General features: G+C 28.7%; 1 protein-coding gene across 2 annotated transcripts in view; it reads left to right on the forward strand.

The window, feature by feature from the left end:
* The window catches only part of Dg (Dystroglycan), an 81,354-nt gene that overhangs the window by 2,775 nt on the left and 64,117 nt on the right, over window positions 1-14,462 (forward strand). Inside the window, exon 1 of one of the 2 annotated variants that reach the window (XM_075359824.1) lies at window positions 3,471-3,489. The exons of the other annotated variant lie outside the window; for it this stretch is intronic. The gene's annotated coding sequence lies outside the window, so the exon portion shown is untranslated. Of the gene's footprint in view, window positions 1-3,470; window positions 3,490-14,462 lie in introns of those variants that run through there. 2 annotated transcript variants of the gene reach the window in all.

The raw sequence follows: 14,462 nt of genomic DNA on the forward strand, positions 1-14,462 counted from the left end.
TATATTGATCAAAATACAACATAACTAGGGTTTTATCATCCAAGTCATTTTAGTAATTTTTTGCTCTTAAAAGTACCTTGAGATGCGGTAGTGTGTAATTTATTTCTCATGATTTTCTAAAACTAATTCATTACTGTTGTCGGGTGATAAGGCCATGAGTAAATTACATATTTGCTTGAATGAAATTTTTAATAACCATTTTTTGTAATTGACATTACACATTTGTAGGTATTAGAATGAATGACTTAAAATAATAAAATAACAATAACTAATACCAGTATGGCTAATGGTAAATGATCAAAACCGTTACATTCTATAATTCTAACTTACGCAGGTTGTTTTAATGACAGCAAATTATGTTATCTGATATCATAAAAGTATTAAGGATGATAATTGTAATCAATATAACTAGTTTCTGTGGTCACACATTCTCAGTGAAGGGGAAGTTCATGAAGGAGATATGAATTTTCAGTTGCCCTGAAGCTTAATCAAAGGAACTTTGAATCTTCATTTTCTGTTGGAATCCAAGAACAGGTGAGTCAGTAAAGAAGAAACATAATTGTGAAGTATGAACAATGTGGCTTGGAGTAATACTAGACAAATTTTCATTAAGCTAACCATCTGAATTCCATACTTTTCACAGAAAAGTGTAGCAAATACATTATAAAAAAAATTGTTATCCTTCCGTTCAAAATTTACTATCTGGAGAATAAAAAATGTACTACTGTGTCAATGCAGTTAAAAATTTTTCAGGAGAACCATAATAAAGTACTATTTTATTTACTGAATATTTGAATACTAGATTGTGGGTACTGGTGTTCTTTGGTGGGTGAATTTCAATTAACCACACGACTCTCAGGTATGGTCAGCCTGAGTCTGCACAAGGCTATATCTAACTTGCACATCACAAACAAGGGACATGGCTGCCTACAGGCCCCAAATCCAGAAAGCTGCATGGGATGCCTGAAGACTTTTGGAATATTCATAAGAATAAATAAATTTACTGAAGGTAATTTTTCAAGAAGAGAAGTTGATAATTAATGAAATGATGGTCTGCAGCAGATTTCTGAAAATCCATGTGACTGATTAGGAACTAATTTATAACATAGATTTTTTTCTATTTGATGTGGATTATTCATGAAAAAAATGATTTTACCATTCATATTTTATGAAAACCTTAAGGGAAATGTGTATGTATATTTCTTATTAAATAATTTATTTGTTCAGAAGATGTTCCTTCTTTACCATAAAGAAGGCCAATAATTAAAGGGGTTTTAGAACCCCTTATTATATCACCTTCCCTTTAAGAAGGTTGGAATTACTTGAATATAACATTTTAAACAATTGGATATGGTGGACCAATTAATTGACCAAGATATTCTTATCTAATGTCACTGGTGTATTACCTACAATGTTATATGAAAATTTTAGTTTATAAATAAAAAAATTAATTTAAGAGAATAATTAGTTTGGAGAATTTATAATTCCGTGAAGTTTTGCCAAATAACAGTGAAATATAAAAGCTCATTTTATAGATATTAGATTAAGCGGATATTTTGTAAAAAGTAATTGTGAACATTACTTTTATAATTATAAGATTGTAGAATGTTATTTTTTTTATTGAGTTTCTGATATTTATTTATTTATATCATAAATACAGAGTTATGACCACTTACAATTAGCTATAAATGAATTTTGTAGCTTGTGAAAAATGCCAAGCCTGATCGAGATTCAAACCCAGAACCTCTGCATGAAAAGCCAAGATACTACCACTTCACCACAGAGATCAATATTGGTTTTACAATTTTTTTTCCAACATAAAAAGTTATTTTGTTTGGTTTAAAATTATATCATTTCTCTGCTATTTTTTGATTAGTTTTATTTTAAATAAAAGTTGAATTTCTTAAACTTATTTATGCATTTAAACAAAAGTTTTCTTGAAATTAATTTCTCTACAAATCTTGAAAAAAATGTTATTTATTTAGTGGCAATTTACATCATACTACATTCACTACATTACATGTAGATTAATTGTGTTTTTAGCTGGAAATTTTCTAGGTATTATAATTTTGTTGGAAACTACTGAAAATTTATTTCTGGGACCTATTTTAAACAATATTTTTAAGTAAAAAAGTAATAAATGAATACAGTCATCAGTTTTGCTCTACAATCTCTATTACAAGAATTTCAATAGTCTCATTTTACTTTTGTAGGAGCAGAAATTAGGCAAAGAACTTTAACCTGTAAATCAAAAACAAAACACATCTAGACCTGTGTTTGCCCAACATTTTTGTATTCACCTGGAAACATCCTGAAATTATTGTTTCTTCTTGAGACGCTCCTACCGCATATACATAGAGTGTTCCTAACCCTGTAATAACTTTTCAAATATTATCAATAGAAAATCTAGCAAATGCTCCTACCTTGAAATAATTTATTTTTTTTGTTATGTGACTATTACCTGGTTTTCAAAATCTTTGTTCTTCAGTGCCTTTTAGAATGCCATTACACTCCTTGCCCCTTGCATGTAAATTTAATTTCATCTAAATTTCAATTTTGTATGTTTAAATTTATGATCACACTCTCTCTTTCTTTTGTGTGTGTGTGTATGTGAAGACGATGATGTGTGTACACATCATTCTTGTGGCAGAAATAAAAAAAAATTAGTTAAACAATAACTGAATGGTATGGTTTTATTGCTGCGGAGGGGGGGGGGGTGATGTTCAGTTTATAAGAAAATAAAAATAAAGTGTGATATGAGGGAGAATAATGAATATTTCTTCTTAAATATTAAGAAGACTAGGAGAATTCTGTTGTTAAAGTAGTAAAATTATGAATGAAGAGCAAAGTAATATAGAAATCACAAGCTAGGAAAGGTTTCTTGCAAAACAGAGTGCTAGAATGGTGTATGCATGTAAGACTTAGGAAGTAGTCTTTATTTGTTTATGGTAATGAAACATACACAGTTGAAAAAGCAGAAGCAAAGTGAATAAAGGGTTTTGAAATAAAGTGTTATGAAAAAATGTTGAAAATTAGGTGTGTTGATAAATTCAAAATGAAGAGATTTTAAGATGTAAGTTGGAAAGAGAGAAATTATTTATGACAGGACCTTGCAAAGATAGGATCCAGATTAGTAGGCATTGTGATGAGACATCAGGTTTAGCTAATTATACAAAATGGATTAATGAAGTTATAGAATGTAGTAATTATGTTGATGTTAAAAATTATTTTATTAAATCATTTTAGTAGTGATAATGATTCATTCTTTAAGGAATATTTATTTAAAATTAGATTATTATATTGCTATAGTCTCTCTCTCTCTCTCTCTCTTTGAGTGTGTGCGTGCGCGCGCGCGCGCCTGCCATTTAGGTATATTTATCAATAGTTTAATCTCAAGAGAGTTTAGAGGTTATAATTCATGATTTATGGTTATTTACTATAGTTTATTTAGGCTCCTTTTAAAGTAGTATACTTACTGTTAATGGTTTGGTGTGTGTGGATTTTTTTTACTTCAAATTTATTATATCATTATGTGATAAATTTATATTTGGCATCTTGTTTTTTATTTTTTCTTAATTTACAGTTACTGTAACCTAATATGGTGTTATGTGGTAGCTAATAATTGATAATTATGATCAGAAAATTTGATTATTGTTTATTACATCACTTAATATTATTATTAATATATGTGTAATATTTAAAAAAAGGTTTTATTTAGCCCCTACTCTGTTTTATTATAAATACACAAAGATAATTACTTTTTATAACCTCAATTCTAATTTTTGCTTATTATTAAATATTCTTTGTGGTTTACTTGTTTAATAAACAATCAGGATATATATTTTTTACCACATAAATAACTACATTATAGTTAACTTCAATTTTGACACCAATTTCCTGTTTTATTTATTAATATTAATTACATTTTGATTGTATTTGTTGTCTTTATGCTTTTATCTTATTTTTTCTCAGCAAAACCTTCTTGATAACTAATATACATATAAGCGCGCGCACACGCGCGCGCACGTGCATGCATGTGTTAATTATTTGTTTGTCTGGTGTATTCATCTTATTTCTGTTACTAATTTATGTAAATCAATTCATTAAAATAATACAAACGTAAATACAGTTTGATTGATATTGACATTGTTATATATGGTTGTTTTACTCAGATTGGTAATTTAAATTAATAGAAGATTGTGAAGTTTTATTTGGTTTATGGTTGTTTTTCTGTTTCTTAATTTGAAAATTGTATTATTATTAGTAATCTTAAATATTATCTAAATATGTGTTTGGCAACACTTTGTGTTCAGCTTACAGGAAGTAATAAAATCCCAGTTCTGCTCTCAGTTCTTACTTGTCAGTATTTTATACTTGTTCTTACATAGTTAAAAGCGATGCTATTAAAAAATTTAAAAAAACTTATTTGTCTGAATTCAGCCGTCTGATTAAGCTTCCATTTATTATGTGCAGTGACTGTCAGTATTTTACTATATGAATCAGTTATAGTTTTTAAGTTTGCCGTTTGTTCTTCTCATCTCAGGTTAATTTTAATTGTTTATTAGTTGACTTTATTACATAAGTTGTCAGGACAATTAAATTTCAATTAATATTCAGAATTCTTAAATTTAATGAGGAATTGAAAAAAGCATTTAAATGTTTATGGTACATATTGTTGCTCTCTGCCAGTTTGATTTTAACATTGTTTTTTGTGATAAAAATTGTTACAATTGAATTGGTAAAAAAACACAAATACAGTCTGTATTTAATGTTCATTTTCAATGGTAAATAGTGATCTTGATCAACATTACATTCAGTGATATAATGCATATATCAGGGCAAGTTAAAAATTATCTACACTTTTTTCTACAATTTATTTACACAATGGTAGGGGTTCAACATCTACAACATTTTCCTACATAGCACCTCCCTTCTCAATGCACTTGGTCTAGCAGTCCACAATCTTGTGTATACTTTCTAAGAAGAAAGCTTTCAGTTGGTTGTGAAGCCATTTTTGCACTGCTTCCTGCATGTCTTAAGTCTGTGAAAAATTGACGACGACCTTGCAGAGCATTATTGTTGAGTGATACTAACAGTTAAAAGTGGAGAAAGCAAGAACTGGGCTGTAGGGAGATGTTCCAGTACCTCAACATTCAACTTTTGATGGTTTGAACAGTGTGTGTGAGGGCAGACGTCACGCAACAACAGTACTTTGTTCGACATTAGGAATGACTATGAAAGCCAAATTTATTATGGATGATTTGCTGGGCAGAACCATGACTGATGTTCAAACAAAACACTATCTCATTGATGATAAGTTGCCTGTTTGCCAGAACCATCTCTCGAGCTTGCTGAATCTTATCGTCCATGGTGGAGATTGATAGGTGTCCTGTTTCCTTTTCGTGCATCGCATTCATCTGGTCACTTTTAAATTTCTCATTCCATGAAAAAATACTTTTATGCAGTAAAACACTGCCCCCTTGTAGTAATAAAATTCTACAATGAATTTCAGCTCTTTCTCACCTTCTGACCAGAAAAATTGGATCATTGCACATTGTTCCTCCTTGGTGCAAACTGCTAGTGGATTGGACATCTTTACACTTTAATAGCTGGAAGACAAATGACTTGTTCAGGGTAAAATTTTGCACATGTGATCAAGTTGTATCAGCTCTAAGCATGCCACGCACGCAGAAGACAGTATGACAACCTAAGAAAGTGTGTTATGGTGAAAGGTAGATAATAATTTATGATTCACTATCATAATAAAGTTGAATCCTTGATTTACCAACTGTTGTAGAAATAAACTTAATAATAAGAATTGTTTTTTGAAGCATTTCACTGTGGTTTTCTTGATGGAGATAAATTTTTTTTTTTAAACTTCACAAACTCCTGACCCTTTAGTAATAGACAATTAGGCATTCTTTGAGCACTTATATCAGTAGTATGTAAGAGTAATTTTTGCAATGGACAGTTTTTGTGTTGTAAATTGGTGGACTTCTAGCTCTGAACTGCGTGAAAAGTGAACAAAAAATGTAGTTCTACCTTCCTTAGCTTATTTATTGCAATTTTATATTGTAATTTTCTGAGGAAAAAATGTTTGTGGTGACAATATAATGAACAACACAAAGCAGCTGTACAAAACTCAGTTTAATGTTGAATGTTTGTTGTTGTTCTACATTTTGTAAATCATTACAAAACTAGCATCTATTCTTTGTGAATCCAAAAGTGTAGATATTATGTAAATTTGAGGTATATTAGTGTTAGCTAGAAACTGACTTTTTAATTGATTTTGTTTTATTTTCAATAATCATGCTTCAGTAAAAAAAAAAAAAAAATGCTGTTGGTTGGAATTTTGATTACTTTTTCTAAAAGTACGCTTGAAAGATTTTGATGACACTGGGTGAAAATTATATTTAACAACGATTAAATGTTGTTTTATCCTCAGCTACTTGTATAATATTAATAATAACAATTTTATTGTTGTTTTCACTTAATTAATGTTGCTGATGTTAATCTTATCTGTGTTTTAAGGTTATCTGACTTGCTGCAAAATTAATTTATCTTTCATTTGTGAACTACTACTGTTTTTTAAGACATGAATTATGCTTTTTGCTGGGTCATCTGAGGTCTTTCATAATTATTATTTATTAAGAATAATTATTTATTTATTCGTTCATTCATTCATTAATGTTCTGTCAATACAGTATTATTTAAATTAATTGTGAAGTGATAAATACTGTTTTAAAATTTCTATCATCGATTTTTTTTGTTATATACTATGTTATTTTTTACATAATGACCATTGGGCTATTTTAAACGTGGTATATTACTACTGAATGTTCAGTTATCTATTCTGATAAGGTTATTGTGCAACATTATTTTATTAAAAAGAAAAAATACTATGTTATCTGTTTAATTTAACAGGAGATGTAGCTGAATATTTTTAAAGTTAATTTCCTGTTTCTCTTATAATTCATATCTTTTAGATGTTAATAAATAATTGTTTTGATTTTCCTTTCAACCTGATTTTTTAAACATTAAATAATTTTATTGTTTCAAGAAAATATATAAAAATTATAATGCTGGTTAGGTTAGCTTTATGCACTCTAAATATTTGGAGATATTTACAGCTCATCTGATTATCTTTATCAGACATGTATCTTTTGTTAAAGATAGCAAGCTGTGGTGCATTATCTTTTTGCCTTGGAAGGTGTAAGTGCTAATTATTTATCACTTTCAAAAACATTCTTTACAGTTTGCAACTCGAGGTAATGCATAAATTTGTAATGATACCTGGTGGTATTCCAATGTGCTCCCAGTTCTTCAAAAAAATAAAAATGAAATAGACTAAAAACTGGCAGTTTATATACAGTTTCTCACATTTGCCGCTGATCTATCTGGTATTGGGTTCAAATCCCAGCACAGGTCGGGTAATTTCCTCATCCATCCCATCTTAATAGTAATAATAAAAATTAATTTGTCACTACCTGCAGAAATTAAAAAAGTTAAAATATAATCAATTTATGCTTATATCTAGTTGTTGCATCCAAGAATGCTGCTGGTCCCAGGTTGAGATGCAAATGTAGATGAAGTTAACTTATCTGAAATTGAGTGTGCATGTTGCTGATTTACTTTGAAAATTGGGGTTAAATTTTGGCATTGATTCAGAGATGGTTGTCCTCAGTTTATCTAACTGTTTCTTCCAGAGTGCTTATTGTAAAAAAACATGTTAAAAACAAAATTATTTTTTAAAAAAATTAAAGTTTTTCTGCAAATTAGTAATATAAAACATTTTCTTTTGGACAGATTTATGTTTCTTTTGGATTTGAAACAGGTAAACTGTATTCTGACTTTTCTTCTAGTACTTCAGAATTAAAGTAGTTTTTTAAGAGGCTTTTTGTATAAGAAAATCTGTATTAAGAAAAAAATTAAATAAAAATATCTGAATGTACTTGCCAAAAGTTATTTGTTAGTCTTCCCTCATTGTAGCTGTAGTCACATTCTCCACTTCTAAATAGCATGGTCATGGAGTCAGCTGTCAGCTATAGTTAGATCCTTCTTTCAAGTTTTCTCTTCCAGTACTGCAGTCATCATCACTCCAAGTTGAGTCTACTGTTATAATGAATTTGTCAGCTTTACTGGTCTATAATAAAGTTGTTTTTATTTAACTTTGTTCAATTTTTTTTTATGTATTTGCATTATTTCTTCCATTTTTCAGTATTATAATCTTCAAAAACATACAAAAAAATAATTTTTTCTTGTAAGGACAAATAAATCCTTTGTTCAGCCACTTCAATTTTTATTTTAGTTCAAACCAGCTCTCTCCAGTCCATTGAAATTTTAACCGCAACATGCTTACCAAAAGTTGTGTTTTTATTTATGAAAGATTTTAAAGCATTTTATGACCATCCAGCCATTTTATTACATCCTAAAAGTAGCGGAATTTGGTTTCTTATCTTCTCTGCTGAGCAATATTTACCATTGTCCAATACAACCACAAATGATTTAGTTGTAATAAATTCTCTGCTGTCAACCACTTACAACATTTTTTACAGTTCATTGAATCATGGTAGCCACCAGTTTTTCCCTGCTTTAAAAATGTATATTGTATTTTTGACAAAGCTCTCTCTTCTCCAGCACGAGGAATGGGAATCTTAATTCATTTACTGGATTTTTTTATGACATCTTGTGGCATTTCTTCTTCAGGTAGCCAAAATCCAGCCATAGAATGTTCTTGATTATATGTTTCAACTAAATAAACTGTAAAAATTTTGTTCTGTGTACTTTTGAATATATTGTCATAAAGTATTATTCTTTTAGCTACAGTGGTTGTTCAATAAGTTTGTGTTTAGATTAGCATCTTCTCCATTTAATTCAATCTGTCTTATCAAATTCCTTAAAAGCGTTTTGCTACGGTTTATAGTGCCATCTTCTTTTAATGCAGCCAGCACTGCTGGTGTAATACATACTGATTTTTAGAATCTCTATTTTGATTGTGTAAAATAAATGATTTGTTTATTAGATAGCACATTTGATAAAACTGTTTGTATAAATTTTTTTGTACTCCAGTTGTTTATTTTAGATTTGAAATTGCAGCTCAGGTCCTTCATAATAAAAAAGATTATCTTGCAGTAATTTATTTTATGATAATCTAAGATCATTTTGAGAAACAGCAATAACAGATAATATGAAACATATTAATCAGTCTGTGATTATAAACTACTAGTGAATTAAAACAAAACAACCAGAATAAATATTAAAATTTACTATGTTTATCTTATAAAAAATAAATATTCTAAGAAAGGTAAAAGGAAGTTTAAATATTGTCAAACATACACAAGGTAATTTATTTTGTTATCAAAATTTATGATAATTATAAAAGCAATGCAGTCACAAAATCAGGAAATGATAAATAAAAACATTCAACAAGCATAAATTTATTATGATTAATCTTAGACTCTTTCAAAATATTGCAACCTATTTATTTTTTTAATTTTATTAAAGTTTTCAAGTGTATTTTGAGAGGGTTTTATTTCAGATGCTGAATGTTAATGACAGATTTTAGTTCATTGATTTTCAAAATAATAATTATGAACACTACATTATAATCTATTTTACATTTACTGTACAAGGATTTTTGTCATCTCATTTTGGGCCAAATAAAAGTTTTCAGGTGATAGGAGTGATTGAGACAGTCATTGGTAATAAATGTCGGTTAGCTGAAGTGGAAGGGGGAAAACGCCCATCACTTTCTACAGCATGTGCAGACCAGGGTTTTTGTATTAGTTTAATATTAATAGAGTAGTTTTCAGAATATATTCATGCTCATTGTAAATAAGTAAATTTTTTTTGCAAGTTTTATTCATTCATTTCTTAAAAATTTTTAGTTTTTTCATTGTTACTGTTAATAAAATACTATATTTTATCACTGAGGAAAAAATAGCAGTTGACCACACAAATTTACTGAGGAAATAATTCTAATTAAGTTTCCATAATAATGATTTCAGATTACTTTCTGAAAATTTCATTTTCATTTTCTCTTACATTAAAAAAAATACATTTTTTAAAACCTGATTGAGTTTACAATTACCACTAAATTAAATAAAGTAAATGATTTAACTTATCCAAAATTAAACCCTTCTTATTTGTTTGAATTTCGAGGGCTATTCAGAAAGTAAGGAGCGTTTTGGAATTTTACAAAACCAAGTAAAAGAAAAACTTTTATTATATACATGTGAAAGAGGGACTAAAATACTACTTTTCAACATAATCACCAAACAAATTCAGGCACTTATCATAGTGGTGGACAAGCTTTGAAATTCCTGTCATAGAATTCTGCCGCCTGTGATCTCAACCACTCGTGACGCACCCATCTTACACAAAATTTGTGGTAGCCTAGCTTCTGTGAAACAATTTCAAACAATAAAGTCCGTGAAACTTGTGGGAAACATAGAGAAAGCTCAATTATTGTGAAACGGCGGTTTTCACGATTTTTTTCTACAACTTTGGAGACCAGATCGTCAGTCACAATCCTCGGACGTCCACTCTTCTCTTTATCGTGAACGTTTTTCGGCCATTTTAAACTGAATGCACCACTTCATGACAGAACTTTCCCTCATTACGTTGTTCCCGTACACTTCACACAGTTCCCGATTAATTTCTATTTTTTTAAAGTTTTTTGCCAACAAAAAACGAATCACAGACCGCACGTCACAATTGGCGGGATTTTCGATTGCAGCACACATTTCAAATTTGTATATAAAAGAAATGGGCAGTGCAGAGATGTTCCCGTTGTTACGGCTGGACGCTGACTGAGGTGCCGAGCACGAGCACACCAATATAAATTAATCGTGAGTGTTTCTTGTTACAGTTCAAATAACAAACTTAGTAACCTGTGGTTGATGTGAAGTTGTGTAACTTTAAAAGTTTGGTTCTATATTATTGTGTTAATGGGCTCTACTTATAGTTTTTATATGATTAATCAGTACATATGCTTCAAGCTTGTGCATGGAGCTATAGAATGGAAATCATTCAGTATATGAAAAATGCCATCCTTGGTTGGAATTTAAACCTTGGGCTTTCAAGATGAAAGGTTGAGATTCTACCACTTTGCTACAGAAGTCAGCAAAGTTTAATGAAACAATAACTATCCCATGATCATAACATGATTTTGATCTTCGAATGTCTGTGTAAAAATTGTTTCTGCATGCATTTGGTTTTTTTTTTGTGTAGATTCTGAATAATTATTGATATTGGTTAGATTTAAATCCACATAGTATCATTGGACATGTACTCAGTATACGGATACTGAGTACATCCTAGTAAAGGCAGTTACTTTTGTATGGATTTGAATACTAGATCGTGGATGCCGGTGTTCTTTGGTGGTTGGATTTTAATTAATCGCACATCTCAGGAGTGGTAGACTTGAGATTGTACAAGACTACACTTCATTTACTTTCATACATATCATTCTCATTCATCCTCTGAAGGTGGTTTGTGGAGGCTAAACAGGAAAGAAGAGAGAGAGATACTAAGTACAGAGTTAATATAAAAAAAATATTTTTGATGGATGAGTGATAAGATTTTTTTTACTGGTGATTTTAATATTGGGGTACCACCTATCTCATTTTGGCTTCAAGTTTGCAAGTTCAAAGTTTTTATAATAGATAAGTTGGTTGAAAAGTGTTAGAGAATGGCTCACAAAATTAACCAACAATTTTAAACTACCAGTTATTATTCATTCAGCAAGGTCGTTATTCATTAGCACTCCATTCAGCAAGTTTTTTAAATGTGATGTAGGCTGAAAATAAGCTTATGTAATTGGCCTTTTATGTATGAAATAATGTGAGGAGTTAACTGACTGAAAGATATTCAAACATTTTAAAGTACATTTTTAGTTATTTGTTGGGGCTGGTCTAGTGACCTACCACTAACAAAAATTGAAAATCCGTTAACCCATTGAAAATCCAAGTTTCTTGTTTAGTATTTCTTTGATGAGCATATTGTGGACAGAAAAACCCATATCAGGCAGACATACACATTTCATTCTCACTACAGCCTCATCTGTTTCTAATGTGCTGAGAGGAATGATGGTTTTGGTGAGACTGAAGATAATCTTTGGTTTTAGATTTTTTTACGAAATTATTCACTTTTCTTTTAGCCATTCTGATCTTTCATTGAAATCACTTCTTTTGTTCTGATTTTATTGAAATAATTTACATATTGATGATGACTTTAATGTACTAATGCTATAAAGAATAAAATATTAAAGATTGAAAGTACTATCAATTAACCCAGAAACAAAAATAAGAGATAGATATTTTTATTTTATACCAGTATCAAAATATTATATAATAAAATTTACTAATTTATAAATCAAAACTGAAATTAATCAAAATTTTTACATCTTAATTTTAGTTCTTTGATTTTCAGTTCCAGAATTTCTGATGACTTTTTTGGTTCCATAGGTAAAAATAAAAGTAATAGTAATGAAAATAATTAAAAAATTATGTTATAAAACATAAGTAATCAAATAAAATGACCAAATAAACAGTAAAAAATAAAATATAATAATTAATCAAATAAAAATATGACTGAATAAATAAATAATAAAAAGTAAGATATGACTAATTTTTTCTTTTATATTGAAATGGTAATCCTGTTTTCATAAATAATGGTTAACAGTTATTGTATCTGTTCAGGTCCAATTGCAAAGCCATTAGATTAATTTTAAAATCTGATTGGTTATGTTGTTACTTCATAAGAAAAACCTACACGTTTGAAATACTTAGAAAACCTAGAAAATCTACATGTATGAAAACTATTAGAATTGATTTAACTTTAAGTAAATTTAAAAAAAATATATACATATGTGTAATGTGTCTGTATGGGAACATCCATCAGCAGTGAATCCAACTGATAGATCTTTTTCAAAATTAGACTGAAGCAAGAAAATGGAAAAACCCTTTTTTACTGGTCAAAATTGGATGGAAGATCCTCATGTATTTCTAAAATACTATTGCTCAGTGCTTGATTTAAAAAAAGAACTGATAAAATAAATAAAATTAAAATAATAAAGATAAATAAATTCAAAAGTGATTGCATAACTGATAGATGTTAATTTTTATTTACGTAGTTAGCATTAAAAGAAAATGAGAAAAAATATGTTTGCACAAAAGACATTGAAATGTTATACAATTCATCAACATTTTCTTTACATTAAAAACATCTTTTACTTTTTTTCAACAGCACCAAAATTATAAACTTAAAGTACACATAAAACTAAAGAAAAGAAAAAAAGAAGACAGCCGAAAACATTGAGTACAAAACTGTTTATGAATATAAACAGGTTACAGAATGTAACATTTGTACAGTTCTTGTTAAAAAGTAAATCTTTCAGAACTGTAGAACTGTAAAATCGAAGTGTTTTAAAAAAGAAAAGAATTTTTTCTACAAACCTTTTGTTTAAACAAAGTATAATAATTCTTTGTAACTATTTTACATGTTTTTATGATGGGTGCCTAAGAGATTGGATTCAGATATAAACTTGTTCAGTCTAAGCAATTGGTTTGAATTTTATTAACCAAAGGTTTAATTACATATTTAGCTGATATTGTAAAAATGCTGTATCTTTCTTTATACATTTGTCTTAAACAATTATTAGAGTAGATTGATGTTGAGAATTGAATGTCTATTTTAAAAGTTACAGCTTCATGTCAGAATTAAAATAAGCTCTCTAGAAATTCATTTCATTTGTCTTGAACTCATCAGCTTTCTATTGGACCAGTTATAAAACATCCAGAAAATTGTTGAAAGCATAAACATAGCATACAATATTTTACATACACTGTTTGTATAGATTATTTTCATATGTGGAAATGTAGATATTTTCAACTGGTGAAGAAAGACTGCATGACTTAATTGTGTATTTAATTACTTTAAATATTTCATTATTATTTGAAGTAGTTCAGACAACTGCAGAAAAAGTGTATATATATATCATTTTTAATTGTACAGGTTTTTTTGTCACAATTATTTTTTTATTTTTTTGTATCAATTATATTCTATTTTGCCATCACATTACCTTATATTTGTAGAATTATCTACATAATAGGCAACAATTAAAATATGTAAACTACTCACTATAATCAATTACACGCATTGTAATCACTATTAATGTATAAAATGTACAAGTAATATATGACTAATGTTTTCTGTAACTTTTGAAATCTATTACAGTTTTTTAATCAGACCATTATCAAGCACAAAAAGTTCAGCATAAAAATTACATAACATTTGTAGTTCTAAAACATTAATCCATAGTAAAACAGCTCTATTTGTTAAAAAATTGTTTTATTGAATAATAATAACATTTAGCTTGGAGCAGATCTAATGGGGATTTTCTTTTTTTTACATTGTAGTTTTTGTTTTTTTATTATTATGTGGATTGAATTGTAGACTTT

The sequence above is a fragment of the Lycorma delicatula genome, chromosome 3, assembly GCF_047948215.1.
Source record: "Lycorma delicatula isolate Av1 chromosome 3, ASM4794821v1, whole genome shotgun sequence".
NCBI lineage: Eukaryota > Metazoa > Arthropoda > Insecta > Hemiptera > Fulgoridae > Lycorma > Lycorma delicatula.